The sequence below is a fragment of the Bactrocera neohumeralis genome, chromosome 4, assembly GCF_024586455.1.
Source record: "Bactrocera neohumeralis isolate Rockhampton chromosome 4, APGP_CSIRO_Bneo_wtdbg2-racon-allhic-juicebox.fasta_v2, whole genome shotgun sequence".
In the NCBI taxonomy this organism is placed as follows: Eukaryota; Metazoa; Arthropoda; class Insecta; order Diptera; family Tephritidae; genus Bactrocera; species Bactrocera neohumeralis.
In genome coordinates this window covers 22,513,684-22,520,270 of record NC_065921.1, presented here as the reverse complement: position 1 = coordinate 22,520,270, position 6,587 = coordinate 22,513,684, and the positions used below count along the sequence as shown (strand labels likewise).

At 38.7% G+C, this 6,587-nt stretch overlaps 1 pseudogene; it reads right to left on the bottom strand.

The window, feature by feature from the left end:
• Nucleotides 1-590: 590 nt before the first annotated feature.
• On the bottom strand, nt 591-1,159 carry LOC126754449 (uncharacterized; annotated as a pseudogene).
• Nucleotides 1,160-6,587: the final 5,428 nt, after the last annotated feature.

The following is a 6,587-nucleotide window of genomic DNA, read 5'->3' as shown; positions in this document are numbered from 1 at the left end:
CAAGGAATAAAGACTCATCCCATCACTGCCAAAACCGTCAGATCATCTGAGGAAAGACTGAAATCAATATGGGAAAATAGAATTTTCTTCACCAATATCGCTGAGCTTATCGTGTTAATTGCGCTCGGGGTGTATGTTGTGTAATTTTATGGCAATTCGTAGTATCTGGACTAAAACCTTGTCGTAGCAGCCCTTCTCTAAATTGAGAAGAAGCTCGGCAGAGGCGATCTTACTCATGTTCACTTGGAGTGCAGTCGGCTCTTGGTTTTGAACCATCAGACTGTTGACTGGGGTCTTTCTCCACCTCCACGATAGGATAAGTGAAGTAGCCATGATCTCTTCTACTTCATCCATCTCCTTACCGCAGCACACTATGCTCCCAAACCTCGCGTACAGAATATCCTCTACCGCCTTATTGATCTGGATGATGTAGATTTGGCCTCCATCTTCGTTGATCGATTTCGCTACGCATGACGCCCTTCAGTCCCTTCTTGGCACGTCCAAATTATCTCTTTGTAGCAAGTGCAGAGCATGTCCACCACCTCCACCTCCGGGTCGTTGTTGCATTTCAAGATTTTGACCCCACTAAGTCATCCTGCTTCATCAAATGACGGCACGGATACGCTCGGTTCGGCGTTCATTACCGAGACGAGGGCTTCCAATAGCTTCATTTCCGCTATTTTCCACCACTCCTGTGATATTTGCCCCAGCTGGTTACTGCGATTAATGAGTGTGACGGTCAAATGCCGTTTCGCAATCTCTTTGGCTGCCGCCGCTGCCTTGAACGTGTCGGTTTGTCATCTGCGTGCTTAAAGTATAGATTTTCGGCTGCGACTTTACACCTCCTCCTTTTCGAGGGCGCCTTTTGTTCGCTCTCCGTCGAACGCTGCCACTTTTCAGCGATATGCTGATCAATGCGATTGGCATACGCTGGATCCGAGGCATTACACCATTTGGCGAATTGTGCCCGGCCGCTCTTTATCTCCTTTCTAGACCAAGCTAGCCGTTTCACCTCCTCTTCCTTCAGGCTTGACTTGCCTTCGAGACGGTTGCATATTCCCACCGCCGCCTTGTACCTCGATTTTGCCTTCAACTTCTCCTTGCTTGGCTTCTTCCGGGGCCCTCTCTGGTTGGTTGGAACCCTCGATCTCCTGCACATGACAGCGAAACAATTTTTTCTCCTTTTCCGCGTTTATGCTTACAGTACTTCCTTGCACCAAACCACGAATATCAGAAAAAACCAATTAGCATCACCTTGATTTTTGAGCACTCTTTAATATCATATACTTTATATATAAATATGTAAATGACTACAACTATCTATTTTTTACTATAAAATTTCAATGTCATTAAATTTTAGTATCAATTTATTCATTTCACATAACTTTTATGTAAAATTTTTAATTTTTTAGTTACCAAACCTTGACATTTGCCCATGTATCACCAATTTCTAACTTTGGTAACTCCAACGGTCTAAATTGACCGAGACAATTTCACATTTTCTATAAAACAAAGAAGAGTCTTACATGTTTTAAGTAAATTTCAGCACAAATGTAAAATAAAAGTGTTTGTGTAATTAACACTGAGATTGTGTTATGGCACATAAAATGTGTATGTGTCTATTATATATACGAAGTAATGATTTTAAGCCCATGCTCAATTTTTGAAATAATCGAAATAATGTCGAATGAAGTCTTGCCTCGAAAAAGCCCTGAAGAAATACATATGATTGAATGATTTGTAGATTTCGAAAGAAAATACATAATATTTTCACACAATAATGTAGCAAAAAGCTTTTCAAGTAAACTCTAGTTTGACTCGGTCCGTTTGTATGTTTCACAATAGGTTAGGTTAAGAGATCCATTCTAACAGCGAACTCACTTGAACAGTTTATAATGCCGGTCGTATACCATATAACTCATTACAACACCTTCACAAATCAACAAAGCTTTGAGGCTATCACAAATTTGTTGAGACTGCTAATGTCAACTTCGGTTATGTTACCTGGTTCGCCGAAAGTAAAACTGCCGAGATGTTTCAGCTGTAGTTTCATAAAGGCTGGACAATGAAGGAGAAAGTGCCTAGGTGTTTGAGAACTTACGTCCGACCAGAATTTTAGACTTACCACTATTGAAAAATGTTCACTGATAATTTCTATGATTGCAGAAAGATGAACTTTACAAAAAGCTCAGTAGCTATTCTGGGTTCTATTCTAGGCCAAAATGATTTCACAGTCGATTAGAAGCTGGTCGTCGAACAACTCATTGACCGTTCTCTGCATTTGTGCCGGTATAATGCCATGCAGTCACGGCGTCTTAAAAGGCTTGAACGAATTCAAGGCCCAAGTGAGGCGCCATTGGTGCATAAGCAGGAAAGCTGTATGGCGTTCCCGCAGCACATCAAGTATTATTTCTTCAGCAGCAGAATGATTCAAAGGAAAGTTTAAAGAAAGTTTAGTTTCTGCTTAGTTATTTTTACACCCATTAAAGGGTACATATAGTTCTACAAGAGATCCGTAACACTCAGAAGAAAAAGTTCTGAGACCCCATAAAATATATATACATATATATGTATGTATATAAGATCAGCTTGTCGAGGTGAGTCGATTTGGCCATCTCCGTCTGTATATACGAGAATTACGACCACAGTTTTTGAAATATCAGACTAAAATTTTGCGTACGTCTTTTTCTCCGCAATTTATGGGAACCGTCAATATCGAAATATTATAGCATATAACTGCCTTATACACTGACCGATCAAAATCAACTTCTTGTTGATTCCATTTGAATTTCTGAACTGTATTATAGCTTCGGTGCAGCTGAAGTTAACATTTGTTCTTGTTTTTCTTTTTTTAATCAGTTCGATTCGAGTTTAATGCCACCTTACTTATTCTTTTTCAATTTGTAAGCCGGAGTTAAGCTTGCAACCACTCAACGAAATCTCATTGAGTTTACGCACGAATTTTTGTCTACTTTGTAGCAACAACCGACACTCAAAAGTACTACCAATCAATGGACACTGAAATAAATTTCATTAAAACATTTTTTTCTTTTCCTGATTCGTTTACTTGCTCACCCGGAGTTAACAAAGAGGCGATGCAGGCAATAAATTACTAAACAGTTGCCAATGAACGGGTAATTTTTTGCAAGTTACAGTTACTCTTAATCAGCTTAAAAGGACCGACTCGTGCAACATATTAAAAACACGTGTCCAATACACATGCACAACACAACAACAAAGGAACTCACATAGTCCACGAATATATGCACATACAAATGAATAATAATGTACGAGCAGATACTTGACCCTTCGACTGGATCTGCTTGCACCCACAAGAGAGCCAGTTTAACGCGCAGAAGCAACTGGAACAATATTTACATCGCAAGGTGTGAGCATAAGCTGAATTTGCGTGTGTGCGCTTGCATATACATATTTACATATACATATACATATCTTCTTGTGGACTCGTATAAGGTGCAATATTGTAGCAACAGTAACAACAACAACAACAGTTACGTTATTGAAGCGTCAATCGCTTGCACCCAATTCGGATTTTAATTCTCTGACTGTCGAGTGCAGTCAATCGTAGGTGGAGGAAATCTGCAAACAGGGTTGCATCAAAAGTGGTTGCAAGGCATTTACATATTGAGGCTATACATATGCATACAGTTATCAGGATACCTGTATTTACATATATTTGTGGCGAAGCTCTTGGAGATGAGTTCAGAGGTGGCATTTTCCCTTTGGACTTTGAATAATTAACGCATAGGTGTGTATGCGCAAGCATTAGGGTGTGAAGAAAAAGTCAAAATAGGTTAAAATCCTATGGAAAAGGTAAAAGAGCAAGAATGGAAGAAAAACGTTTTAGGTAAAAAATGGTCTACAACTTTTGCCTGAACATCTTTTTCACATAACCTCAAACTTTCTCTGAATAATTCAAATAACGAAGTACTGAACAATTTATTTTATTTTTTACATAAAAATTGTGTGTTTTTAAGAAATTTGAAGTAAATTAACTTATTCACCAAAGAAATTGATTGCGTCAATTTAAAATACATATTCTTTTATCTTGAAGCCCATCATTCATTGTTGAATAATATTCGATCGAATAGACCTCGACCAGCACGCAGCGAAAAAAATACAAGGTAAGGTCCAAAGTAAACAGGACTTTTTGATTCTAGCGCCCCCTGGTGGCGCCATCTTTATGTTAACTGGTGCGTTAGAATCTGATATCTTTATCGATTGAATGGAACTGAAGATCTCCAAAACATTTATTTATCGCATTTTGACCAAACATTTGGGCTTGCGAAGGGTGTGTGCACAGTTTGTTCCGCTCAAATTGACTGACGACCAAAAATTTCTCAGAATACAACATTCGAAGGACGATTATTTGACCAAAAATCTCATTTTAACCATTAACCACTCCCCGTATTTACCTGATATGGCACAGTGCGACTTCTTCCTTTTCGGAGAAATGCATTTGCACATGAAAGGGAAGCGTTATGCAGACGTAGAGGCTATTCAAAAGGCTTGCACCGGCATACTGGTAGCCATACCGGCCAACGAGTTGAAACATTCGTTCGAAAGGCTTTTTGACCGTGTAAAAGCTGTATTGAAGCAGAAGGAGACTAATTTGAATAAAATAGTAAATTGATTGTGCCGAAAAAACCATTTGTTCTATTTTTTGTTTAAGTCTTGTTTACTTTGGAACACACCTTGTATATCAGCCGTAGCTGAAAATGAACACGAAGACCGTGGAGAGTCGATTTGGCGGCATTCGTCACAACTCGGACTGATGTGTGGAACGATTTGGTGCATTTTACATCGAGATCTTAAATTGAAAGCGTACAAAATACAGCTTGTGCAAGAACTGAAGCCATTCGACTTTCCCAAGCGACATTGCTACGATCTATGGGCTCTTGAAAAGTTTCAAGAAGATCCGATGTTTTCGAACCAAAAATTGTTCAGCGATGAGATTTATTTCTGGCTCAGTGGGTATATCAACAAGCCAACTTGCCACATTTGGGACGAAGAGCAACCTGAAGAGATTCAAGAGCAGCCATTTCATCCTGAAAAAAAAACGGTTTGATGTGGGTTGGGGACCAGTGAAATCATCGGCCCATATTTCTTCAAAAATGATGCCGGTGAGAACGTAAGCGTCAACTGGGGCCGGTATCACGCCATGATAACCGACTATTTGATGCTGAGATTAAAGTTTGTGATCTCGGCGACCTTTTTCAACAAGACGGATCTATTTTTCACACAACGCAACAATCAATAGATTAATTGAGAAAACACTTCGGTGAGCAGATAATATCACGTTTTGAGCCGATCGATTGGCTGCCAAGATGGTGTGATATTACCCCGTCAGGCTTTTACCTGTAAGGATACGTAAAGTCTCAAGTCTCAGCGGGTTATTCCGCATCGATTCAGGCCTTGGGGCAAAACATCGCGCATGTCGTTCGCCAGTTACCAGTCGAAACACTCGAACCAATCATCGAAAATTGGACTCAACGTATGTACCAAATGGACGGATGGACGCAACCGCGGCCAACATTTGAAATCCGATCTGAGCAATTTTTGCGGAAATGGCATCATATGTTTAGGGAATAATCTGTATCATATTCATTGAACACATCTCGTGAAATAAAAAAGTTATCCATACAAGAACTTTATACCGATCGTTCAGCTATATGCTATAGTTGGTTGTTATCGGTGGTGAGATGTTATTGGTGGGAAATGTACAATTTATGAGTATATACCCGACGTCACTTCTTGGTTGTTACTAACATCGTGGCAAGTGTAATTTACCCTGTCAACGGTATAATTTTCTACCGTGGTTAACATATAATATAGATGAGATAGATTATGTTTTATAAAGTAAGGATCTCCCTAATACGCAGAAGTGTATACAAATCAAGGTGTAGGTGAGTACAGTGACTAATGCATATTAAGATTCCACAAAAAATAAATCCTTGAAATGAAATAAATATTCCTTTTTTCCACAGAAATTATATATATTTTTAATTTAAGAGAACAACGTTAGGGTAACTTTTCTATAACATTTAAGGTTAATAAGAGGTTTGATTTATTTTTTAGCGCCACCTGTCGAGAAAGAATTTTTGTCAGTTAGATATTTTGGTGAGTTGTCTACCATTAAATTTCTTTGTTTTAAAAATTAGCAATAATTCGAAAATCTGACGTGAAGTCGCATCCGAAGGACATGTGATAGCAGGCGCAGCTAGAGGATTGTTATTCCTTTATGTATGGAAATAAACGCTTTTAGACGGTCGAATAAAAAACTTCACGATGGAATATTCACATATTTTAAATTGTTGGTGGTGGAATATATAGCTGAAGCCGTCACCTGAAACACATCTACAAGTTTGAGTCGTATGCCAGATATATTATTAATCATATCATTAAGAAAAACCTTTCCTTAGAAGAAGAATTAGATAACCTCAAAAACCTTCATAGGTTTGGAGAACTATTTATAGCTTACAAGTAAAGCAACTGCTCACGTGTAGAGTGTTTTCACTTTATGAATAGTTCTAAGAGTGTTAACATTGTATGTATGTATATTTTCT